At 37.2% G+C, this 27,548-nt stretch overlaps 1 long non-coding RNA gene across 24 annotated transcripts in view; it reads left to right on the top strand.

Annotated features, from left to right (window-relative positions):
- Positions 1-27,548, top strand: part of LOC147366712 (uncharacterized) — a 409,970-nt gene that overhangs the window by 120,786 nt on the left and 261,636 nt on the right. Inside the window, exon 4 of one of the 24 annotated variants that reach the window (XR_015169025.1) lies at positions 13,797-14,308. The exons of 19 other annotated variants lie outside the window; for them this stretch is intronic. This is a non-coding gene — a long non-coding RNA (uncharacterized LOC147366712). Of the gene's footprint in view, positions 1-5,065; positions 5,179-13,796; positions 14,309-27,548 lie in introns of those variants that run through there. 4 more of the 24 variants (XR_015168992.1, XR_015169008.1, XR_015168991.1 and 1 more) reach the window with 4 other exon arrangements.

Raw genomic sequence — 27,548 nt, 5'->3', positions numbered from 1 at the left:
GCTTGTTGATTTCAGCCAGTGTCATAGAGCTCTTAGGTAGCAGTATCGGATGCCTTTAGAATGATTTCCGAGTTCCTGGTACTATACCAAGCTCGACTGTTTTAATTAATAATAACGCTTTTATGTTATATATTATTCAGATGAGAAAACTAAGGTTTAGCAAGGCAAAGAAATATGTTTACCATCACAAAGATAAGAAGCAGCAGGGACTGGTCAAACAGCATTAGACTCTCAAATATGCACCTCTAAGCATTAGGATTTCTTTCTTTATCATAGTGATTGCCAGTGTAAATTAATACACTAAAATGCTAATCCTAAATTTACCTTTTTATTCATACTCATTAAAAACAGCATACAATTTAACTGCTTTAAAAAGACTAACAACCTGAAGTAAGAACATAAAACAACTGAAACTTTCATGAAATTTTGTGGGAGTGCAAATTGGCACACATGTTTTGGAAGACTGGCATTATCTTCCAAAATTGGTAAAACAGTTATCCCATTGCCTAACAGTTTTGCTTTCTTGTGTATCCATTTTAAGTGAGTGTTTTTATATACCAAGGACATGTAAAATAACAGCTATATCAACATTGCTCATAATATCCCCAAACTAGAAACCACTCACATTTTCAATCAGCAGTAGAATGGGTAAGGAGATTTTGGTATAATCATGGAAGTGAAATAAGATATGGTAATAAAAATGTGTGAACAACGTGCAGTACTATGTCGTTATCCTACCATATTAAACCAAAAGAGACAGACATAGCAAATAAATCCATATTATATGATTCCATTTATAGAAAAAATTTAAAATAAGCAAAATATTAACAATATAGGATTTAGTAGCTTTGGATGTGGCTCTGGATCATTGTTGGTGTACTATTTCTTGATTTATATGGTAGTTACATGGATATATTCCTTTTATGATTATTCATTCAACTGTGACCTATGAATTGTATACTTTCTAGGCATATTTTGACCTCACTAAAAAGTTAAACCTAATATCCATCATTTGTGAGAAGGGAGATATTCTGGTTAACTAAATATTCTTTGTAAAGATTAAGTTAATAACAATAATGACCACAAGAAAAGTTAAACCTAATATCCATCACTTGTGAGAAGGGAGATATTCTGGTTAACTAAATATTCTTTGTAAAGATTAAGTTAATAACAATAATGACCACAAGAAAAAAATTCTGTACAGCTCTTGTAACTGGCGTGATAATCTTTTCCAACACAAGTTATTTTACTTGCCTTTAAGTACAAAATGCACAGATAATATAGCTTCCTTTGAATGTTTGAATTTTTTGTTTGATAAAGATTACAAAAGTAGAAGATAGAGATGAAATGGAGCATTAAGCCAAACATGTTTCTCTAATATTCATTGGATTCCTTACCACTGTTTTCTTTTAGAGTAGGAAAGATTATCCAATCACTCTGGCAATTTGGTTTGATTTTGTGGAGATTTTTCATGTCCAGTAAGGAATTAGAATATTGTGGAAGTTCCAGTTGTTTCATAATTTGTGCCAAGATCAGACATTTTGGGGACCGCTCACCAAATCCCTGAATACGATCTCTCATCTTTGACACTTGCTTTAGTTGCTGGAACAATAAGCATTGTAACTTTTTTGGAAGTAAACAGCTGGTCACTGAAAATAGATCTGCATCCTCACTGTACATGTTGTTGGTCTCCTTTGGAGCAGAGGGTGCCCTCAGTGAATTTGGGCCATCTGATTGACATGAAGCTGGCTTTAGTCTCACTGGTGCTTGGGCACACCCAACTCAAGGTTCAGTCTCTTCTCATGATAAGCATGAGTTTTTTGTTTGTTTGTTTGTTTTTTCCTGATAAAAGCATGGATAATATTATATAATTTAAGAGCATAGGCTCTAGAATCAAACAAATCTAGGTTCAGATTCCATCTTTACCTCTATTTATATGCTGATCTTGGAAAATTAAACTTCCCAAGTGGGGCAGTGATAATCTATAGATGTACAGATTTGTTGAGGCAATGCATATAAACTTCTAGCACAGTATCTGCCCAAAATAAGCTTTCAATGAACATTATCTGTCAGGTGTTAATAGCTATTATTATTACTTGAATACATGATGCTTTCACATGCAACAAGGTACTGCATTAACTCAACTGACCCAGGCACACAAATTAAGAGAAATAAAGCAGACCCAACAAAGTACTCTAAGTGATATATTATTAATTATTCATGTAAATAAATCCAATACACTTTTGTGTAATAGGAAACTTTATTCACTAGAAAATATAATTTTTGTAAAAGCTACATACAAGGAATATTTGCCTCAGCATATATTTCTAGATTCTCAGAACTAATGCAAGTAAAACCAATTTAAAAATTGATGACTTCCAGTTAGTTCTTTATGCCATAAATGCGTGTTTAAAATACTTTTAGTTGAAAAAAACAAGGTCACCTATGTACTTAAAAGATTGAAACAAAAGATTGAAGGAGATGCTTTATCATTCTTCATTTTATGTTTAAGCTTTGCAGAGATCAATGAATTCTCAATCAGTACGCATCAGTTAGTAGGTGCAGAGAAAATGCTTTAATGTCTGGAAATTTCATGAACCTCATTCCCCTGGCAAAAAAGAAATCGCTTAGATGAGTGTTCTCAAGACCAACATGCTATAATTACACATCCAACATCTAAATATACCTAAACACAAAAAAAGTGTGCATTTTCAGCAACATAGTCTGAATTTCAGAGAATTAGTTTTGAACCATAGCTGCTGATTTCTCAAAATATATTTCGCCATCATCAGCCAGTGCATGACAGAGGAGGTGCTACAGTTTAACAAGGTACTCTTGGTTATAAGATTGGTAAACGCAATACAGTATCAATACATACTTCCTGCTGCTTTACCGTATGTGCACTTTCTTTCCCAAATAGTTTAGCAAATATTTGCCTCCCACACACAAATGTAGGAATGCCAACACTCTTAGGAGACAACTGAAATCTGCAGCTATACAATTTCCCTTTTTCTTAAGGGGAAAAGTTTAAAAATAACCAACTTTTCTCAACTGTGTTAAGCGCATCTTTTCCCTGGGAATCACTTTGTTTTTATATTTTCTGCCTTTCTGTTAAAATTGAAAACATGAATGCTTCATTGCCTAAGAAACTGAGTAAACTTGCTTTCTGAAATGTACCTTTTAATGTCTTTTATAATTTGTTTTTCTTCCCTTATTTGCACTCTCAGCTGTGGATGAATTTCCATGCAATGCATCATTTCTTTAAGAGTTTACACACCAGAAGAAATAAAAATGGAAAATGGTATCTATTAAGAGAGAAAAGCTTTCTCAAGTCCCCAGCAGATGCTGTTGGTGAGCAGCCCTCTGTTTGCTCAGCACAGCAGATCAGCTTAACCCTCCATAGGGTTGCCCCAAAGAAAGGAACATATTTCTGGTTGTTGAACAAATGAGGGCATTCTTAACTTGATTTTACCCCTGTTATTGTTTCAGAATACATTGTAGACCAGGGGGTTTGTAAAATTGAGTCACCCATCACCCTACCTTGTAGAAAATGATTTCTATTATTATAAGCCACTGACTTCCATATGATTGGTTGTCTGTGATCAATTCTGTTTTTGTGCTTCCTCCCTCACCATACCACACATCATCTCACGTAGTATCCACACACACACACACATTCCTTTTGTTTTTATACATTTATTCTAATTGACTGAAAGCTGAGTTTTCCATTCCCGCTTATCATCACAGCTTAGGACGGCATCAGTGAATCTTTCTGTGTTGGAGGCAGCGGTTGGCTTGGGCCTGAAGTCTTTGCCTTGTCTTCATTTGGGGAGCAGCATATCTGAACATCTATTTGAGCAGACTTGTGCCATGAAGTATGAATAGCGCTAAGTCTTGGACTTGTACTAAACAGAGTATGACTCATATAAATAATATCAGAAGGGATAAGGCCTGAGGAGAGATAGTAGGGCAGCATATCTGCTTTGCAATCCATGTTCTTTTCACATTGAGAGGGGAGGTTTTGATAAAGTGGATATATTAAGTGGAAGCATAATGCTCTGTATTTCTGACAACTTTCCTGCTGTTCATTGCTGGTCCCATTTCTGCCAGCTGTGTGTGTAACTGGAAGACTTGCATGCTTATGTGTAAGCTAAGTTCCCTCACTACATACCATTCAGTGCTGTAAACTCTGTAAACCAAGAACAGGGGTCTTCCACTTCAACTGGCTGAGGGTATGAAGGCTAAATCCCACACAAAATGAATAAGGGGCTTTCAAAATCATCTCTTTGTACCTTGAAACAGAAATGTGTATTCACAATTAAGAAACTGAAAGGAAGCAGCAGCAGAAGATATTTAAATCTTCATTCCCAGTCATTTACTGTGAAATCTAACTGCATTCCTGGAGCAAAATTGATGCCATTTTAGGACATTAGTGTTTTTCAGGTATCAATAAATTTCTACCAGTGTCTCTCAGCTTCTCTAATAGCCAGGAGGACCAGTGATAAAACATAACAAAGGGTTTTAGTAGAAGAATCTGATTTCCCTGTATTATTTAGACACTATTTAGGCATTCTTTTGACATTCATTTGACTTGAATAACACGTATTTTTCTACAATTAATTTTTAGCCATTTTATTGTTAATGATAGCAAAATTAAACAAATGTATAGCTTTGTTTTTCACAAAGCTGTCTCCCTTTACACAACACTGTTTAGTAATAGAGCACTGCCAAGGTGGCAGAAGACCCCCTCACAGCTCTTTCCAGTCATTAATCATGTCTCCTCATAATATTAATAATTTCCTTAATTTTGTTGATGATTTCATCATCTAGCTAAACACTAGTTTATTTTTACCGATTTTCTGAACTTAATTTAAGTGAAATTATACAATATGTATTTGTTTATGTCTGGCTTAATTTTCTTTATGTTACTTTGTGAGATCGTCCAAGATGTCACATATGACTGTTTATTTTCATTGATGTATAATATTCCTTTGTATGGTTATAAAAAAATTTATACTATTGATTAACATTTGACATGCTTCTTGTTTTGGACTCTTACCAACAGGGCAGCAGTGTGCATTCTCGTTTGTGTCCTGTGGGGAACCACTGCATAAATGTCTGTTGGGTATATAACCAGGTGTGTAATCACTGGATAATAGAGTCTCCATATCTTAAACTTTATTAGGTAAGACCAAACCGTTTTCCAAAGTGGTTATACCAGTTTTTACTCTCATCAGCAATGGACAGCAATATTTTCATGGGTTTGTTTCTGGGCTGTCTACTCTGTTTTTCTATAATTATATCTCTTCCCAAACACCATAACTTTTAAATTATGGTGGCTTTAAAATAAGTCACAACATCTAGTGCAATAAGCCCATCAAACTTCTTAAAGATTATGTTGGTTATTCTGAACATTGATATTTCCAAATAATTTTGGAATCTACATACCAATGTATAAATATACACAACCTGTTGAGATTTTGACTGAGACAGGATCCATATATTAGCACTAGAATTTATATATTTACAGTTTGAATTTTCTGTCAATGAACACAGTTCATCATTCTATTTATTTGGTCTTATTTCTCAATAGTGTTTCGTAATTCTCTATATAGATGTATCATATATCTTTTGGTGGATTAATTCTAGTTATTTAAATTTTTATGATGTTGTAAATGACATCTTTTATGTCTTAATAGTTGATATATAAAAATGTAATTAATTTTTGCATGTTGGCATTGTCACACAACTTTTGTAAGCTAATTTATGCCAATAATTTAGTTCTAAAATCTGCAAGTTTTTCTTTAAACACAGTTAAGTCATATGAACAATGTTTTATTTTCCCATTTCAATTCAAACAATAGGCTCAATTTTTTGTGACTCAACATTTCACTATTAAATAAAATGTTTTTTAGGTGTTTTTGTATATGTTTTATCAATAAAGTGAATTCTTCCCATTATCAGTTTACTAAGCATTTTTTCAACTATTAAATTTTTTTAAAAGCTTGTGAAATGCAGCATACAGTTTACTGTTTTAAGTATGCTCATAAGTACATTCACATTATTGTATTAATAGAACCATCGCCACTGTCAGTCTCCAGAACTCTTTTCATCCTTTAAAACTAAAACTCTGCACCAATTAAACAGTGAGTCCCCATACCTTCATTCCCCCGAGTCTGGTGCAGCCATTTCTCTAGTTTCCATCATTCTTAGTTTGACTAATACTCTAGGCTCTTCATAGAAGTGGAATGACAGAGAATGTGTCCTTTAATGTCTGGTTCATCGCACTTAGTATATAATCCTCAAAATTCATCGCTGTTGTAGCATGAGTCAGAGTTTCCTTCCTTTTTAAGGTTGAATAATATTCCAGTGTAGGTATATACCACGTTTTGTTTATCCACTCATCAGTGGACACTTGAATTGCTTCTGCTTTTGGACCATTGGAATAATGCTTCTGTGAACATGGATGTACAAATATATGTGTTCCTGCTTTAAATTATTTCATGTATGTTTATATACGTTGGACTATTGGGAGGAACTTGTGTCTGCTCCACAGTGTAATTTGAAGACCCATAGCAGAGCACTCAGACCAGCTAGGGACACTTAGAACTAGCATCAACATGGATTTAGGTACAAGTTCTTATTTCCAAAGTTGGTCAAAGGGTAAAAACCTTGAGCTATAAGATTACTAAGTTCTGAGTATCTAATGAACAGTGTGGTAACTATAGTTAATAATACTGTGTACTATATACTTGAAATTTACTAGTAGAGTAGATCTTAAGTGTTCTAAACATACACACAAAAAGGTAACCATGTGAGGGAATGGGTGTATTAATTAGCTTGATTTTGGTTATCATTTCACATATACTTATATTAAATCATCACATTATATACCTTAAATATATACACTTTTGTTTGTCAATTATATCTCAATAAATCTAAAAAAAAAAAAAAAAAACAAAACCCAGAAGCTGTTTCATTTTTTCACTTGACCTGGTAGATCCAGTTGTCCTCTGGGTTCATTCCAGGTCCTTTGTCTTCATCTCATGTTCAAATATCATATCAAATACCACCTAAAATGTATCCATATTTGGAGGATGGGGAAGGGTTCAGTTCTTAAGACAGATCGTGTGCTAGTGGTAGTGGAGAAAACAAAGATTGGATCAGTTGGCATTGGGTCAGTTGGATCTTACTTGGCATTAGAAAATGATAGTTCAGTTCAGTTCAGTCGCTCAGTTGTGTCTGACTCTTTGCGACCCCATGAATTGCAGCACACCAGGCCTCCCTGTCCATCACCAACTCCTGGAGTTCACCCAGACTCACGCCCATCGAGTCAGTGATGCCATCCAGCCATCTCATCCTCTGTCGTCCCCTTCTCCTCCTACCCCCAATCCCTCCCAGCATCAGAGTCTTTTCCAATGAGTCAACTCTTCTCATGAGGTGGCCAAAGTATTGGAATTTTAGCTTTAGCATCAGTCCTTCCAAAGAACACCTAGGACTGATCTCCTTTAGAATGGATGGGTTGGATCTCCTTGCAGTCCAAGGGACTCTCAAGAGTCTTTTCCAACATCACAGTTCAAAAGCATCTATTCTTTGGCGCAAAGCTTTCTTCACAGTCCAAATATCACATCCATACATGACCACCAGAAAAACCATAGCCTTGACTACATGGACCTTTGTTGGCAAAGTAATGTCTCTGCTTTTCGATATGCTATCTAGGTTGGTCATAACTTTCCTTCCAAGGAGTAAGCGTCTTTTAATTTCATGGCTGCAGTCACCATCTGCAGTGATTTTGGAGCCCAGAAAAATAAAGTCTGACACTGTTTCCACTGTTTGCCCATCTATTTCCCATGAAGTGATGGGACCAGATGCCATGATCTTCGTTTTCTGAATGTTGAACTTTAGGTCAACTTTTTCACTCTCCACTTTCACTTTCATCAAGAGGCTTTTGTGTTCCTCTTCACTTTCTGCCATAAGGGTGGTGTCATCTGCATATCTGAAGTGATTGATATTTCTCCTGGCAATCTTGATTCCAGCTTGTGCTTCTTCCAGCCCAGGGTTTCTTATGATGTACTCTGCATAGAAGTTAAATAAGCAGGGTGACAAAATATAGACTTGACGTCCTCCTTTTCCTAATTGGAAACAGTCTGTTGTTCCATGTCCAGTTCTAACTGTTGCTTCCTGTTGCACATAGGTTTCTCAAGAGGCAGGTCATGTGGTCTGGTATGCTCATCTCTTTCAGAATTTTCCAGTTTATTGTGATCCACACAAAGGCTTTGGCATAGTCAATAAAGCAGAAATAGATGTTTTTCTGGAACTCTCTTGCTTTTTCCATGATCCAGCGGATGTTGGCAATTTGATCTCTGGTTCCTCTGCCTTTTCTAAAACCAGCTTGAACATCAGGAAGTTCACGGTTCACATATTGCTGAAGCCTGGCTTGGAGAATTTTGAGCATTTCTTTACTAGCGTGTGAGATGAGTGCAATTGTGTGGTAGTTTGAGCATCCTTTGGCATTGCATTTCTTTGGGATTGAAATGAAAACTGACCTTTTCCAGTCCTGTGGCCACTGCTGAGTTTTCCATATTTGCTGGCATATTGAGTACAGCACTTTCACAGTATCATTTTTCAGGATTTGAAATAGCTCAACTGGAATTCCATCACCTCCACTAGCTTTGTTCATAGTGATGCTTTCTAAGGTCCACTTGACTTCACATTCCAGGATATCTGGCTCTAGGTCAGTGATCACACCATCATGATTATCTGGGTTGTGAAGATCTTTTTTGTACAGTTCTTCTGTGTATTCTTGCCATCTCTTCTTAATATCTTCTGCTTCTGGTAGGTCCATACCATTTCTGTCCTTTATCAAGCCCATCTTTGCATGAAATGTTCCCTTGGTATCACTAATTTTCTTGAAGAGATCTGTAGTCTTTCCCATTCTGTGGTTTTCCTCTACTTCTTTCCATTGATCGCTGAGGAAGGCTTTCTTATCTCTCCTTGCTATTCTTTGGAACTCTGCATTCAGATGCTTATATCTTTCTTTTCTCCTTTGCTTTTTTCTTCTCTTCTTTTCACAGCTATTTGTAAGGCCTCCTCAGACAGCCATTTTGCTTTTTTGCATTTCTTTTCCATGGGGATGGTCTTGATCCCTGTCTCCTGTACAATGTCACAAACCTCATTCCATAGTTCATCAGGCACTCTATCAGATCTTGTCCCTTAAATTTATTTCTCACTTCCACTGTATAATCATAAGGGATTTGATTTAGGTCATACCTGAATGGTCTTAATGTTTTCCCTACTTTCTTCAATTTAAGTCTGAATTTGGCAATAAGGAGTTCATGATCTGAGCCACAGTCAGCTCCCAGTCTTGTTTTTGCTAACTGTATAGAGCTTCTCCATCTTTGGCTGCAAAGTATATAATCAACCTGATTTCAGTGTTGACCATCTGGTGATGTCCACGTGTAGAGTCTTCTCTTGTGTTGTTGGAAGAGGGTGTTTGCTATGACCAGTGTGTTCTCTTGGCAAAACTCTATTAGCCTTTGCCATGCTTCATTCCATATTCCAAGGCCAAATTTGCCTGTTACCCCAGGTATTTCTTGACTTCCTACTTTTGCATTCCAGTCCCCTATAATGAAAAGGACATCTTTTTTGGGTGTTAGTTCTATAAGGTCTTGTATGTCTTCATAGAACTGTTCAACTTCAGCTTCTTCAGTGTTACTGGTCGGGGCATAGACTTGGATTACTGTGATATTGAATGGTTTGCCTTGGAAACGAACAGAGATCATTCTGTCATTTTTGAGATTGCATCCAAGTACTGCATTTCGGACTCTTGTTGACCATGATGGCCACTCCATTTCTTCTGAGGGATTCCTGCCCTCAGTAGTAGATATAATGGTCATCTGAGTTAAATTCACCCATTCCAGTCCATTTTAGTTTGCTGATTCCTAGAATGTCGACATTCACTCTTGCCATCTCTTGTTTGACCACTTCCAATTTGCCTTGATTCATGGACCTAACATTCCAGGTTCCTATGCAGTATTGCTCTTTACAGCATTGGACCTTGCTTCTATCACCAGTCACATCCACAACTGGGTATTGTTTTTGCTTTGGCTCCATCCCTTCATTCTTTCTGGAGTTATTTCTCCACTGATCTCCTGTAACATATTGGGCACCTACCGACCCGAGGAGTTCCTCTTTCAGTATCCTATCATTTTGCCTTTTCATACTGTTCATGGCGTTCTCAAGGCAAGAATACTCAAGTGGTTTGCCATTCCCTTCTCCAGTGGACCGCATTCTGTGAGACCTCTCCACCATGACCATGATTGTAGGCAGACACTTTACCGTCTGAACCACCAGGGAAGTAAATGATAATTAGAGCCACATATAGCTCAGATCACCTCTGTTTTTGTTTTACTCAGTTGCCATGGTTGAATCTTACTAGGATATTCTCCTTCTCTATAAAAAGTGTACTACTTGGATGAAGGGAAGTAAGCAGTGCCTGGGCTAGGGAGATGAGTGGCATCCTTGGAATGCAGTAGGAGCCCATAATAGGTATTGTCATGGGATAATCAGACAACTTATCAACTACATTTAAGCAAATGAGTCGTATCTTTCATTCATCAACCAGAGCCTTGTATAAATGTTATTCGATGTTGCTAACATTGAATTAACATTGTGGTTTTTCATCAGTTAGGGATACATAGTGTAAGGGCTCCTGAATCCTAGTTGTAAATACCTTTCTTGAGCTGTCTTTAGATGAGGATGCCTCACCTACTGTATGTCGAGCACCTGTCATAAAATCTTTATTTTAGACATTTGTTGCATAGTCCCTGGGCAACATGCTGGTAGGGCTTCCCTGATGGCTCTGCTGGTCAGGAATTTGCCTGCAATGTGAGAGACCTGGGTTCAATCCCTGGGTTGGGAAGAGGGCATGGCAGCCCACTTCAGTATTCTTGCCTGGAGAATCCCTATGGACAGAGGAGCCTGGCGGTCTGCAGTCCATAGTGTCATAAAGAGTCAGACACAACTGAGCGACCAGGCACAGGGTCTCACATTGTGTTATCACACATCACTATACCAACAGAGTCAACCCCTGGGAACCTAGAACTGACCGTTCATGCCCCCACTCCCTGCAAAAAGAAATGATAAATATAGTTGTTCTGTGTTTCTTAATCTGTATAGTATATTGTTTACAAGTAAACATTTCTTAGAGGGGAACAAGTAGTTATACTTTTTCTGATGTGTCTGCATTCAACCCTTCCTCAGGGTGTACTTTTAATTCTGCAGTCAGGGTATTAGCAATATTAAACTGAAAATGTCACAGAATGTCAAATCTGAAAATGTCACTGGGAAAGGGGAAAAAAAGATGGTGACCCTGTACCATCCACAGATGAAATAAATATGCCTCCCTGGTACTGTACAGTGCTTTTTTTTTTTTTTTTAGTGGGTGTAGTTTTATACATTTTGCATCCTATTAATTTTCATGGCATCAATGGAGAAATATTAGAACAGCGAGAGTGCTGAAGACAAATTAACTCATCAATTACATGTATGGGACAGTGGAGACTGAGTTTATTTCACCATTTCAAATTGCAATAAAACTGTAATTACTAACTCGTGGAATCTTCATGGAAATCTGCATTCATTACCACTTAATTTGAAGTCAGTGACTGCTGTATACTTAACTTTACTCTAATATCTGCTACAAAGTAGAAATAGTAGAAAGCAGTTTAGAATTACAGCAGCTGTCTTACTCAGTCCCCACAGAAACATTTTTGTAATCATCCGAACTAAATTTTGCCCATGAAACCAGTGAGATTAGTTTGTATTTAAATAGTGCAGAAAATGGAAAATGAATATATTGTTTGTTCAAGGACCCGGTTCCCGTTTTCGTGTCTCTATCTTTTGTCCATTTCTAACTCTCTGTCACTCCTCCCTCTTCCATCTTTTCTTTACATACTCAAGTGCAACTCATAGAGAGTTATTTCTTTCAGGAAGAATGGCAAAGGGGAAAAATGAAGCCAGAAGATTTATGTTCAAATTCTGTCCTTGCCATTTTCTGACTTTATGGTTTTGCGCAAGTTATTTTGCTTCTTTGAAACTCACTCTCTCCATTTGTAAATTGAAGATTATAATGTCAGTGTTCCAAGGTTCATGTGAGCATTAAGTGAACTAATATATGCAGATACCCCTAGTGTAGTACCCAGCATTTTAATGTTGGTTTCTCTTCTTTTAATCTTTAAAGAAAATCAGAAATTATAGGCATTACATACTGTGTCATGATTTATGGAGCAAATTGAATTTCCTTGACAGTTTTGTATCTGGAAGGATAAAAAATGCATTTATTATGCATAGATCATTTGTTTTTGTTTTTGTATCTTTAATATGGTTGAAAAGCGAAGTTCTATATAAATTGAAACTTATCTTTTAACCATATATTTTTTATTTGCCACTATGAATTAATTAAGTCTGAAAGCCATCATTTAAATGTTATTTTTATTTCTTCAGTCAGTAACTGACACCTGGGAAATGATAGATCACAGATGTAAGGGATCATATAGGGGCAGAAATCACCTGCGTTTTATTTTGGGATCAGTGATTTTTTTCAAAAGTCTGATCCTGTCAACTACGGGCTTTGATGTACGTGCATAAAGAAGCAAAGGAAACACGTGTCAGTGATGTAGGCACTATCTGATTGAGGAACAGGAGCTATAAGCTCACTGTCTGATCTTAACAAGAAAAAAAAAAAAGAACACAAAGAGTTGGGAGTAAGGACTAGTTACAAACACAAAATGCAAACAGAATAAATCTTTTAAACAGTTTTAAAGTAGTGATGGGGCTTAGTTATTCTAAAATTCCAGCCACAAGCAGCGTTAGGCATGTTTGTTAATCTCTGCCTGTCAGAATTACTTTACACTATGCTGATTGCTGAAACAGTGAGTACTCAGTAAAACAGTTAAGTTAAGCACAGGTAAAACTAAATTTTATGCAGTCCCATGAACAGAGGAGCCTGGTGGGCTACAGTCCATGAAGTTGCAAAGAGTTGAAAATGACTTAGTGACTAAACAACAACGACAGTGTATTTGCCACCATTTAATTGGCCGCTTCTGGGCATCTTTCCATACCCCTTAATGGTATAGCTGTTGCCCCTGAATCATGTCAGACTGGGAAAATGAACTGATTACTCCTTAAGCCGATCTGGCCAATTACATGTGTGCTCCATGGGGTGGAGGTGATCAAAATACATGCAGCACAACATTTGTGTTGCTGGCCAGAACCCATCGAGCAAAAGCCATGCCTCTGATGTCAAGCTGCTTGGGCTGAAGCTACTGACCAGTGGCAATGCACAGAAATACAACATGGGAAAAAAAATCGAGGCAGCTGGGGACTTGATCTTTAAGACACTTTCCAGGTAATAATTACTATCTGCAAAACTGGAAAGGTCTAAGTGATTTGATACATCTGCTGCTGCTGCTTCTAAGTCACTTCAGTCATGTCCGACTCTGTGCGACCCCATAGATGGCAGCCCACCAGGCTACCCCATCCCTGGGATTCTCCAGGCAAGAACACTGGAGTGGGTTGCCATTTCCTTCTCCAATGCATGAAAGTGAAAAGTGAAAGTGAAGTTGCTCAGTTGTATCCAACTCTCAGTGACCCCATGGACTGCAGCCTACCAGGCTCCTCCATCCATGGGATTTTCCAGGCAAGAGTGAATTGATACATCTAGATCTTGTCTAAGAGCTCCTGCCACATAATAAGCTCTTAATTAATGTTAACTACTATTATTACTCTCTCTACAGTTTCTACAGTAAACCTAGGCTTCAGTTGTCAACCAGAGAGTGAAATTGTATCTGCATGCAGAAAGCAAAGGAAATGTGAATGCAGCTATTTATGATATCCATGTTATTCCATTGAAAATCTCAAGCCAGAAAGCCCACGCTTTCACCTTACTGAGTATTGACTACTCACAGCCTACCTGTTGATATGTACAATCCATTATGATGCTAAGAAAGAGAAAGTATTTAGTGAAAAAAAAAAATGGTTATGTCATTTTCAATATAAACTCAAAATAGAAAATACAGCGAAGATCATCTTTATTCTAATTCTTTTTAATTCCCAGAACCCGTTGCATATTATAAACCTGTTGGTCTAGAGACTGGAATGAATTCATATAAATTTATTGAGCAATATTTGTAGCATATACCTAAGTTGATCTAAGATGTTCTGTTCCTGCCATTTATCTGTCATACAATCTCGAGTCCTTGCTCAACTTTCCAATTCTGAATATTTTGAATTGTATTAACAAGATTCAAGGAAAACAGCAGGATAGTTAATGGCAAGCGTATGTTTTTAAAAAAAAAAAAAAAAAAAAGGCAGTGCTTTTTGAGCAAATAAAAGCAAATTTGATTTTTCCAGAAATGTAGAGCCATGCTGTCTGGCTCCTGCCTTGGTCGATCCTGGCACTATAGTGTTAGAATATTTACTCTGTGGAAATATATAGGAAAACCTTACTGATGGCATTCATTTGTTAGTATTTTAAATGTACTGTATATAAGAACCTTAGGATCTCAAATTATCTGCTGTGTTTATTTTCTCCTTTGTTCTCAAATGTAGTTACTCTGTTGGTTTGTGCTTTCCTGAACTATTTCTACTTGCTTGCTTTCTCAGTCATCTCCTTCTAAATGAAGGCCTTACTTAAGGGTCTCTCTTTAAGCTTCCTTTGCTTCCACCTCCCAAATTCTTTTGTAGATCTGCTCAGTAGGTATTTTCTTCCTTTTATTTTTCATGAATAATTTCCAGCTCTCTTTGACATATGTCCCTTGACCTAACAACAGACTGCCTCCAAGACATCTTTCTTTAGATAAAATATTAGCCAATTATACTCAACATATAAAACATCAGTTTTTTCAATCCAATACAAGCATTTTCTTTGAGTAGTCCAGTTCTTCACAGTGGTACTCCTGTTCTCCCAGGTGCTCAAAAATAATGTTGACTCCTTATATCCAGTGATTCTGACTTAACTCTACATCTAATCAGATTCTTTGACCTATAGGATTTCTCCTTTTTTTCCACTCACCTTTATGTTTTCATTGCCATCCCTCTAATTCAGGCCATGATGCTTACAGCCCAAGTGGCTCTAAGGATCTTCAAGTGTACCCCATTTCTACTTCTATCTTAACTGCTGCAAAATTAGACTGAGACTTTGGCCACACTCCTTTAAAAGCTGCTTTCTCTGGCGTTGTTAATGGATTATTTATATGTTGTTGTTGTTGTTTTTTTTTTTTTCCATTTTTGAACCCTTTCTTCATTTATACATACTGTATGCTCTAAACTAGGGTTTGGCAAATTACCTGGAATCAAATTTGTGTTGCCACCTGTTTCTGTTAAAAAAAGTTTTATTGGAACATAGCCAGTTCCAGTCTTTTACAGTTGTCTCTGGCTGCTTTTGTGATAAAATAGCAGAGCTGAATAGTTGTGACAGAGACTGTGTGTCCCCTGAAGCCACAAATATTTACTTTCTGGCCCTCTGTAGTTAAAGCTTGCTGACTCCTTCTCTAGACCAGTGCTTTTGAAAGTTTAATAATTGAGTATGTCTCAGGTTAGGTCTGTGATTCTGAATTTTTGATAAGCTCCCATGATGCAAATGCTCTTGGACTACAGATCATAGTTTGAGAAACAAAGCTCTAGAGAAAATTTACTTCATAAAAGATTCACAGAGAGAAAGTATCTATGGTTTCATGATCAAATCAGACTGTAACCCCACATGGGAGCTTCAAGGTATTTGTACATATTATTATACTGACAACTTTAAGAATCTCTGACATAAAAACAAACAGGAAAATAAAGCAAATAAAATTAAACATAAAACATGAACAGTTGGTCATCTTATGAGTTTTTGTCCATTCTAAAACTGCCAAAATCTGTCCTTCCTTTGGTTCATTTCTAATGTTCTCCCTTTAACAAGGGTAATAACAGTTTAACCTGACATATATTTTAAAGTATTCCTTCTATTTTCCACCACAACTGGCCATATGAAATAGTCAATAAATTTATGAAATTGAACTAAATTGAGTCTGTAAAAATAAGCTCAAAACAGATATGATATTTAATAGTTGGTAGTAAGGTATATGTACCTAAAAGCATTGTAAAGTAATTTACTTGAGGGAACAGTCTTAGACATGACTTGATGAATTTAACTTCTAAGTATTTTCTGTGCAGTTCTGATGTTTATCTGATATCATACTTTACTTTTCATCATTGTATTCTGAATCTATGTGACAACTTCAAAATACTGTAAAGAGAGAGAGATTTGGAAATAGAGGTGATTTATTTTTACGGTATATATTTTATTTTATTATTAATTAATTAAAACCAGTATTTCTCACTTGAATTCAGAAATCTTGCATGGCTCCTCACAGTTCTCACGTTACTGCAGCTGCTGTCGGAGGCTGCGCTCCAGCTCTCCTGAACTAACTCCAGGTCTCTTTAATCCTTGCTCTTTCTTCCTCCCAGGTCTTCACACATGTTGCCCTCTTTGCCTGAAACAGTCTTCTCACTGCTTCAGTTGTCATGTCTGCTTTCTTCTTCAATCTTTTGTTTCCAGCCTCAGTATTTTTACACAAGAAAAGCCTTTTCTTCAACTCTGGCTTTAGAACACTTGCTCTGTGCCTCTCAGTCTACGATCACCTATGTCATGGGTCCTTTTACATTGCATTGAGGATTCTTCATCATGTCTCCATTTCCTTCACAAGACTAGACCTAAGCCATAGACAATGTTATCTTGTTCATCATTGTATTTTAAGCAAAACACATGTTCAACAAGCATTTCTTTTTTTTTTTTTTTCCAACAAGCATTTCTTAAATGGATTCTGATTGTTTGCATTTGAAGCAAGTTGGGCTGGCAGGCTTTATTCTTGCCAAGATTTTCTTCTCTGGAGTCAGGTATGTTGTAGAAACCTGAAGCCTGCTAATATTTTCCTATGTCCTGTGCTAGAATCTAGATTTGGGGTTTCTTAATTTAACTGGTAAAGTTCTGAGTTAGAAGTGATCTCTGAGGTGTGTTTCTCAGGGCCTCTCACTAGAATCCAGAGATCCACAGTCTTTCTGACTATAGGAGAACATTGGAATTCACACTGTAGGCTAGTAATGGACCTTGTTTTCTAGACTAGTATTTATCTGGGCATTAAAGAATTGCAAGTAATGATTAAGAACCCACCTCTGGATAAGCAATTGAGGTCATAGAGAATAGCTATAATTCAAAGAGAATGCTGCTGCTGCTAAGTCGCTTCAGTCGTATCCAACTCTGTGAGACCCCATAGATGGCAGCCCACCAGGCTCCCCGTCCCTGGGATTCTCCAGGCAAGAACACTGGAGTGGGTGGCCATTTCCTTCTCCAATGCATGAAAGTGAAAAGTGAAAGTGAAGTCGCTCAATTGTATCCAACTCCTAGTGACCCCATGTACTGCAGCCTACCAGGCCCCTCCGTCCATGGGATTTTCCAGGCAAGAGTACTAGAGTGGATTGCCATTGCCTTCTCCATCAAAGAGAATAGTGGCAACCAAATGTCTATAATAGACTTCAGTATTATGATGTCTTTATCGATGGCATTCCATAATCATTTAAGAATGATGCCATGTAGATATTTATCTCCACCTATTGACACGGTGTACAGTAGAAGCCTATAGCAATGCATCTGTATCTGTCACAGACATGCTCATATTTATATCTTGTCAGTTCCACCCATTTTTCACTGGATTACCAATCACATTGTAAATACTATTCTCATATATCTCCTACATTAAGATGGCTACCCTTATATGTATATTATCACTGAATATATACGCTGTTGTCTTTAGTAAAAAGCAATTACCTAATGTGGGATTACTTGGTAACTGAACCAGCTTACCCTTGCAATGTGTTTTACTAACTCTATGGAAGAGACTAGACACTCAGCCATTTTCCTTGTATTGCGCAGATTTGGATCTCACATATCACTGTGGTGGATGTAACCATTTGTCTTTGCAGTAGAATCCCCACAAATATTTTATGGTCTCAATTCAACAGTGTTAACAGCTTTCAATTTCTGGAGTCCTGCCCTGCTCTTTCTTAAACACAATAATCAATAGACCTTTTGTCATTGAGTCAATCTCTTTTCTTCACTTACAGAACTGTGTTGATGACTATTGCCAAAGTCTTCCTATAAGACCTAAATTTTGTGATAAATCTGTTTGTGCCAATAATAGACACATTCCTTGAGTGCCATCTTTCTTGAGTCACTCTATACTTACATTGCCACTTATACCACAACCTTTCAAAATTTGTTTTATCTAAAGTTATAAAGGTAGCCTTTTATGTATTCTTTAAATTTCTTACTTATCTTTGTTTCCTTTTTCATGGAACAAATAAAAGTTTTTATTTACAAATATTTTGAGATACAGTTCCCTGAAAAATCAGTGTAATTTTTCTCTTGTCTTCTTCCTCCTCCTTTTATGCCTCTTTATTTTGTTTTGGAAAAATTTTAATAGGTTTATGCATGATCCATAAGTAAATGCCCCTTCATATTCTTTTATGTAAACTTTATATATGCTTCTCTCATTTGTATATCTTGGTCCTTTATTTCAATAAATTATTTTATTTTTGTTATCATATTAGTATTTTTTCCTGTGACAGTGATCAAGTTCAAACAGTTATGGTCAGTAGTGTGGAAGAGAGGTTTTGAGAAATGATAAAAATTCAGGTAACATTATCTTTACTCAATGATAAATAGTGCTTTTCCTATTCCAAGCACTGTTTTAAGGGCTTGCCATATATTACCTGTTTTAATCCTCTCAATCATCTGTTTTTCCCCATCTATCTTGTAGATGGAGAGTGTGGCTTCAGAGAATTTAAGTAGACTGCCAAAATTCAGCTACAATGATAAAGAGTACTTAAATGCCTTTTTCTAATGTAGTCTAAACTAAAATTCATGCTTTCTATGAGTCCAGACTCTGTATTTGGGATTGTGAGGAGCAGGAACAGTGAAATGAAAGTCTAAGTCATAGAAAAAAGCCATTGAAAATCTCAAGGAAGTTCCTTAGTCACAAACTAAATGCCACTCTCTTCTGTTTTTTTTTTTTTTTTTCTGAACTGACCACTCCTTCCCTGCTCCTCTGATGTTTGTTCCTCCTCTGTAGATCTGTAAAGATTGACTTGTCCTAGGTCTTGGTCGCGGTTCTCCTTTCCTCTCTACTCTTGTTTGCTAGGAGATTTCATCCATCCTCGTGGTTTTAAATACTACTTATAAAATGATGACCCTCAATTGTATACCTTTGGCCAAGAACTTTCTCCTCAATTCAAACTGATATTAATATATCTAACTTCTAATTTGATATCTCAATTAGTAAGTACTTAAAATTTTATGGATTAAAAATAGAACATTTGATACTTTCCTCCCAAATTATTCCTTCCATTCTTTTCCATGTCAGTAACTGTCACTACTATTTACTCAGTTCATCAAGCCAGAATTGTAACAGGTATCCTTGATTATTGAGTATGCATGTTCAGTCACTCAGTCGTGTTGGACTCTTTGTGAGCTCATAGACTGTAGCCCTCCAGGCTTATTTTTTTCCTATGGAATTATCCAGGCATGAATACCGTGGTGGGCTGCCATTTCCTCCTCCAGGGGATCTTCCTAACACAGGGATTGAATCTGTGTCTCTTGTATCTCCTGCATTGGTTGGCAGATTCTTCACCACTGTGCAATCTGGGAAGCCCATGTTTGACTATTACCTTTTCCTAAACCTCCTTAATAGAATTTAACAGAATTTATTGGCTCTATATCTGGTATATAACTTGAATCTGTCTACTATATTGATATCCACTCTTCAACTTTGGTTTAAACAACTATCTCATATCTGAGCTAATTCAGGTGGCTTTTATCTAGTACTACTTCTTCTAGTGTGCTGCTCCAGTTTGTTACCATATAACAGTTAGAGTAATTTTATTCCATAAGGTTAGTGAAATCATAATCCCCACTACCACACAACACACATGCATGCCAACACTACCTATTGATGTTATTCAGTCACTCGGTCGTGTCTGACTCATGACTGCATGGACTGCAGCACACCAGGCTTCCCTGTCCTTCACTGTCTCCTGCAGCTGGCTCAAACTCATGTCTATTGAGTCAGTGATGCTATTCAACTGTCTTATCCTCTTTCATCCCCTTCTCCTCCTGCCTTCATTCTTTCCCAACATCAGGGTCTTTCCTAATTAGTTGGCTTTTCACATCAGGTGGCCAAAGTATTGGAGTTTCCGCTTCAGCATCAGTCCTTCCAATGAATATTCCAATAATATTCTAATGATTTCCTTTAGGATGCACAGGTTTGATCTCCTTGCTGTCCAAGGGACTCTCAAGAGGACTCTCTATAGTCTTTTCCAACATCACAGCTCAAAAGCATCAATTCTTCAGCACTCAGCTTTCTTTACGGTTCGAGTTTTGACTATATGGACCTTTGTTGGGAAACTGATGTCTCTGCTTTTTAATATGCTGCCTAGGTTTGTCATAGCTTTTCTTCCAAGGAGCAAGCGTCTTTTAATTTTATGGCTGTAGTCACCATCTGAAGTGATTTTGGAGCCCAAGAAAATAAAGCCTGTCACTGTTTCCATTGTTTCCCCATCCATTTGCCAAAAGTTGCCATGCCATTGGGACCAGATGCCACGATCTTCATGTTTTGAATGTTGAGTTTTAAGCCATCTTTTTCACTCTTCTTTCACCGTTAGCAAGCAGCTCTTTAGTTCTGCTTTGCTTTCTGTCATAGGGTGGTATCATCTGCATATCTGAGGTTATTCATATTTCTCCTGGCAATCTTGATTCTGGCTTATTATTCATCCAGCCCAGCATTTTGCATAATGCATTCTGCACCTAAGTTAAATAAGCAGGGTTATAATATACAACCCTGACATACTCCTTTCCGAATTTGGAACCAGTCCATTGTTCCATGTTAGGTTTTAATTGTTGCTTCTTAACTTGCTTACAGGTTTCGCAGGAGAGCAGGAAAGGTAGTCTGGTATTCCTATCTCTTTAAGAATTTTCCACAGTTTGTTGTGATCCACACAATCAAAGGCTTTAGCATGGTCCATGAAGCAGAGGTAGATAGATATTCTTCTGGAATTCTGTTTCTTTTTCTACGATTCAATGAATGTTGGCAATTTGATCTCCAGTTCTTCTGCCTTTTCTAAATCCAGCTGGAATATCTGGAAGTTCTTGGTGCATGTACTGTTGAAGCCTACCTTGGAGAATTTTGAGCATTCCTTTTGTAGCATGTGAAATGAGTTGTGAGGTAGTTTCAACATTTTTTGGCATTGCCTGTCTTTGAAAATGAAATGAAAACTAACCTTTTCCAGTCTTCTGGCCACTGCTGAGTTTTCCAAATTTGCTGACATATTGAGTGTAGCACTTTCACAGCATCAAGGATTTGAAGTAGCTCAGCTGGAATTCCATCACCTCCACCAACTTTGTTCATAGTGATTCTTCCTAAGGCCCACTTGACTTCACATTCCAGGATGTCTGGCTCTAGGTGAGTGATCACACCATCATCATTATCTGGATTGTGACGATCTTTTTTGTATAGTTCTTCTGTGTATTCTTGCCACCTTTTCTTAATACCTTCTGCTTCTGTTAGGTCCATACCATTTCTGTCCTTTATCGAGCCCATCTTTGCATGAAATGTTCCCTTGTTCTCTCTGAGTTTCTTGAAGCGATCTCTAGTGTTTCCCATTCTATTGTTTTCCTCTGTTTCTTTGCATTGATCACTCAGGAGATCTTTCTTATCTTTCACTGCTATTTTGGAGCTCTGCATTCAATTTCTAAAGCATTTACTACCTATACTTTTAGAATAAAATTCATATTGTTTCATATGACCTATATACCCCCTGTATACCTGTATACCTGTATACTCTGCTTCTAGTTTACCTCTACAACCAGGTCATGACCACTTTCATTTTCCCTTATTGTGTGCCCATCTTTATCGCTTTCTTTTTGTCCTTACCCTTTCTTGCCTGCAGGCCTGGGCCTGGAATGCTCTGTTCTTCTTATTTTTAAAGTATCAGATTCTTTACCAGCTGAGCCACATGGGAAGCCCAATAATACTGGAGTGGTGGCCTATCCCTTCTCCAGTGGTTCTTACCAACCCAGGAGTTGAATCAGGGTCTCCTGCATTGCAGGTGGATTCTTTACCAACTGAGCTATCAGGGAAGACATGTATCTGATAGATTCTCCTTTTTGAGTTCTCAGCTCAAAATTATTTTCTTTGGGAGAACTTCTTTGATCATCCTGTATAGTCTTGCTCTCCCCTGTCTCTTGCCAGCTTAAGTATTTATGTTTTTACTTGTCATAATTTACGACATTTTGATAATCATTCATTTAATCACTTGCTAGAATTAGTCTCTCATGAAGGCAGAGATGTGTATCTTCATTGCATCCCCAGATAACAGCAGAGAATTATAGGTATTCTGTGTATCAGAAAAAAACAAAAATCATTGAATGAATGAAGCTTGATTTAATGGTTGAAGGTATAAAGTGAGTAGTGAGGTATCAGGGGAATGAGGTAGTTCAGATTATTTTAATAAACTGATACATTAAAAAATATTGATCTACTCTTGGTGAGATTTCAGAAATGATATTAATTCTTTACTGATCCTTAACACTGATTTATATTTTTATTGAGAAAATGCTAAATCTTCATCACCCAATCCAATAATTATTTTCTGATTTTAAAGATAATTTTTCTCTTTAACATTTTGATTTAAGGAAATCCCTTTTCCTTCACATTCCATATCTGTTGCTTTATTTTTTATAAAAGAAACTCAATAGGTTGGTTTCATTTTCCCTTTTCACCTGGTATTAGTATTCTGCTAAATATTTTGCACACATATTCATTTAAATCACCCTATACTTAAAATTTATAGGCAAGAAAAATGATATTATAATGCTCAGAAGGGAAGAACTGGAACTCAAGTCCATAGATACAAAACAGTATCAAATAGTATGCTGAAATGGTTAAGAGTGACATCATGATAATATATGGAAGAACGATGCTAAAATAAGTTCCTTTTGTGTGGTTAAAATCGAATGCTACTCTGGTTCCACCACTAGGAATTTGGTCATTGTCTATTTCTTTTATCTATCAATTGTATCTCCATGCTAGTATAAACAAAATTTAAAACTAAATTCATTAAAAAAAAAAAAAACTTTTATTTTTATTTTGGCTGAGCCAGCATTTCCATTTCATAATTTGGGGAGCAGTTTGTAACTTAAAAGACACTTGCTCCTTGGAAGAAAAGTTATGACCAACCTAGAAAGCATATTGAAAAGCAGAGACATTACTTTGCCAACAAAGGTCCATCTAGTCAAAGCTATGGTTTTTCCAGCAGTCATGTATGGATGTGAGAGTTGGACTGTAAAGCTGAGCACCAGAGAATTGGTGCTTTTGAACTGTGGTGTTGGAGAAGACTCTTGAGAGTCCCTTGGACTGCAAGGAGATTCAACCAGTCCATCCTAAAGGAGATCACTCCTGGGTGTTCTTTGGAAGGAATGATGCTGAAGCTGAAACTCTAGTACTTTGGCCAACTGATGCAAAGAGCTGACTCATTTGAAAAGACCCTGACACTGGGAAAGATCAAAGGCGAGAGGAGAAGGTGACGACTGAGGATGAGATGGTTGGATGGCATCACCGACTCAACGGACATGAGTTTGAGTAAACTCCAGGAGTTGGTGATGGACAGGAAGGCCTGGTGTGCTGCAGTCCAAGGGGTCGCAAAGAGTCAGACACAACTGAGCAACTGAACTGCGCTTGTAACTTTAAAAGGAAGGTTCCCTGGAAAAGATTGCCACTGCTGAAGTGTGCTGTTCTTAAGTTATTCCTCATTCTTCCTTCCTTGTAAGGGGCAAATTTCTAGACTCCATGACAGTCAAACTGAATCAAAATTTATAGTCTTCCTGATTATGATTGCAAATGTCTGCAAGCCTATCCACTTAGATGGCTCCTCTTAGCATTAACTGAAAGAATAGTTTTAACTGGAACATTTATAAAGATGACAAGAAAATTTGTTAAAAAGAAGGGAACTCAAACCATGAAACAAATAAATTATTTATTTAATTGTTTAAGTCTTAGAAGGTGTGCAGCAACTGTAAATAATGTGGGTTTAATGTTATGGTAACAATTTAGAGAAAAGTAGCTTTGGTGGTACCTGTAATCTTTCATGTTTTTGGATTTGCATGATTCCTTGATGTGCTTCTTTATCCCACAGTGATCCACACAGATTTGTTGGTATTTAATTCATCAGTTCACCCAACAAATTCCTGGATATCTGATATAGGAAGTCAGTGGGCTAGGTGATGGTCAGTTTTTTGTATCAGAGATAAAGTACTAATTTACACAGTCATCCTGTTTGTTTGCAATTGCCAAATATTCCATTTTTGAAGCTTTTTGATCCGACATGCACAGTTTCATCTTTTGAATTTGTTTTTCTCTGGCTATTTCTCTATCAGTTTGCTATTGTATGAACTTGTGTCTGGGCAGGGCTGTGAAATTCATGGCTCTTTTCAAATGCAAAAGTGCCTAGTGTATGCATTTTGAAAATGTTTTAAAAGGATTCCTGCAAAATACCTCCTTATAAGGTATCTATACAGTTGTGCTTCAGGGAGTTTTATAGCAATATCTGATTTTTAGGTACAAGAAACATTATATTTCAAGTTGTTTGTTTTCTTGAAAATAACTGTTTCATAGAATAACTTAAAATTGTATTTTTCCCCCTACTATCAGAATTCTGGTGAGTTCTTTTGAAACTTTTCTGTTAATGTTTTAATCTCTAGGTTCCTTGCACATAAGTAGACACTCAGAAATAATAGTTGTGTGACGGAATGAATGAATTAATAAATAAAACAATCCCAAATCTGTGGCAGTAGCTATCTGTTATAATTCTGCCTTTCCAAAGTTTTGTCGATTGTTACATATGTTGGCAGAAAAATGCACTACATAGAAGATTTTATGCTTCCATCTAGAGTTTTCAAAATCGAGCATGTTTTGTAATGCAAAATAAGGGAAAATGCAATTAAAATAAGCATGTGGAACTCTTCCAAATGCAGACCCTTGGAGTATTGTCAAATCTCCTTCTCATTAGCTGTTTAGATTCTAGAATAAAAAAAATATTCCTTGACTTTCTCTTAAAAATTGAATGGCTGCCTTTGGGTTTTAACATACTTAGAATTGGTTGTTCCTGATCTTTATTGATGTCTCCTTTAGTTTTGTTTGTTTTTATTTTTTCCAGAGTCCCAGTGTCCTGCCACAACTATTTCTGTATACCATCTCTGCTCCTGACCTCTTCGTTTCTGTTATTTTCTTTAGTCAGATCACGTGTTTCCTCTGCTCGTGAATCTGCTTTTGTCCTTGAACCTGGGCTGGAGAGAACACTGTAAATGCTAATGCATTCAAAGTTGTCTTCTTGGCTTTCCTTGAATCTTTCCCCTTGCTTTCTGCCTGCTGGCACTGTCTCTGTGTGAGTAGCTTACATTCTTGGAGGTCAAACTTCTTTGACTTTAGTTGCTCCTTTCTCAGAGGTAGGAAAACAGTGATCATTTCTATAGATTCCCCCTTTCTGTCTGTCCCCATCTGAAATCACTGCTCAAGCTTTCCCTGCATATAAGGTCCTCTTACCTCTGAGATTTACATTCTGGCATCTGAAAGTCTGTAGATAACCATTTTTCTTCATCATTTCATACTTGAACAAATATGAATTGGAGTCTGGTTAAATTTGGCGCATTGAAAGTGTTCACTGCCTCCTGAAACCCAACTAAGATAAAAGGAATAAGTGTGGGTGAGGGTGTTGGGGAGGGGGAGGATGTGAAATCTACAGGAGTGAAGACAACAGCAGTTGATAAATGACATCAACATTCAGATCAAAGCAGATGGATGAGTAAATGATTTGGCAGAGCAGACATGGAACCCTAGGAACCTATAGAGAAGGAAACCAGAAAGGAGAAAGTTACTTTGTTCCCACTGGACCTTGGAAAGTCCCAGGTATTTAAAGGGATTAGAGGCACCAGGTTCTCTGACAGGCAAAATCTGGGGGAGACAAAATCAAGCATACTGTTTATTTTTGTAAAAGAAGCCTTTGGAAGCGTCAGATGCCCTCCCATCTCTAACAGCCAGGCAGTTTCTGCTTTTCCAGTCCTTTCCCAGAAGGACTAATTACATCTATTTTACAGAGAAATTGACTTAAAAGGAATTTTGAATCATGCAAAAGTAGAGGTGGGATGAGCTTCTTTCCTGAAAACAGGGCCCTTAAGTAAATATCTGTATATTTAATCATGAGAATGGCCATCTTTTTAGTTTGTCTAGCTCCTGTAGTGGAGGCATTGACATTCTTGAATCAAACATTTGATAATTTGTTGTTGTTGTTCAGTTGCTAAGTCATGTCTGACTCTTTGCAACCCCATGGACTAGCATGCCAGGCTTCCCTGTATTTCACTGTCTCCCGGAGTTTGTTCACATTCATGTCCATTGAGTTGGTGATGCTATCTAATCATCTCATCCTCTACCAACTCCTTCTCCTTTTGCCTTCAATCTTTCCCAGCATCAGGATCTTTTCCAATGAGTCAACTCTTTGCATCAGATGGCAAAAGTATTGGAGCTTCAGCATCAGTACTTCTAATGAATATTCAGGCTTGATTTCCTTCAGGATTGACTAGTTTGATCTCCTTGAAATTCAAGGGACTCTCAAGAATCTTCTCCAGCACCACAGTTCAAAATCATCAATTCTTTGGTGCTCAGCCTTCCTTATGGTCCAACTCTCATGCTGTGGTCATGGTCCACAATGATTTTGGAGCCCAGGAAAATAAAAGCTGCTACTGTTTCCACTTTTTCTCCATTTGCCATGAGGTGATGGGACAAGATGCCATGATCTTAGTTTTTTGGATATTGCATTTCAAACCAGCTTTTCACTCTCCTCTTTCCCCTTCATCAAGAGGCTCTTTAGTTTCTCTTCACTTTCTGCCATTAAAGTGGTGTCATCTGCATATCTGATGTTGTTGATATTTCTCCAGGCAATCTTGATTCCAGCTTGTCATTTATCCAGCCCAGCATTTCACATGGGGCACTCTGTATAGAAGTTAAATAAGCAGGGTGACAATATACAGCCTTGTTATACTCCTTTCCCAATTTTTAACCAGTCCATTGTTCCATGTCTGGTTCTAATTGTTGCTTCTTGACCTGCCCGTCAGGAGGCAGGTACGGTGGTCTGGTATTCCCATCTCTTTAACAAACATTTGAGAATAATATCCTTATAATAATATGGCTAGAAACTCTATTGACTTGTAGGTCGGCCCATGAATTCATGAGCCCAGCCCATGTACCGAGTTTTAGTTTAGTTTTTGAATTTTTCACTATGTGTGAACAGCTGAGGACCACTAGAAATTGGATGAAAACTTCAAATAAGAGAAGGAGATACAGACAAAAATCAGTGGAAATAGAGTCCATGGAATGGAAGATGCAGCATAAAACTGTAATATTCTC

Source organism: Bos grunniens, chromosome 8 (assembly GCF_055505025.1).
Source record: "Bos grunniens cultivar Pamir isolate PY7600 chromosome 8, Bosgru_T2T1.0, whole genome shotgun sequence".
In the NCBI taxonomy this organism is placed as follows: Eukaryota; Metazoa; Chordata; class Mammalia; order Artiodactyla; family Bovidae; genus Bos; species Bos grunniens.
The sequence above is the reverse complement of the archived record's forward strand: the minus strand, read 5'-3'. Positions and strand labels throughout refer to the sequence as shown.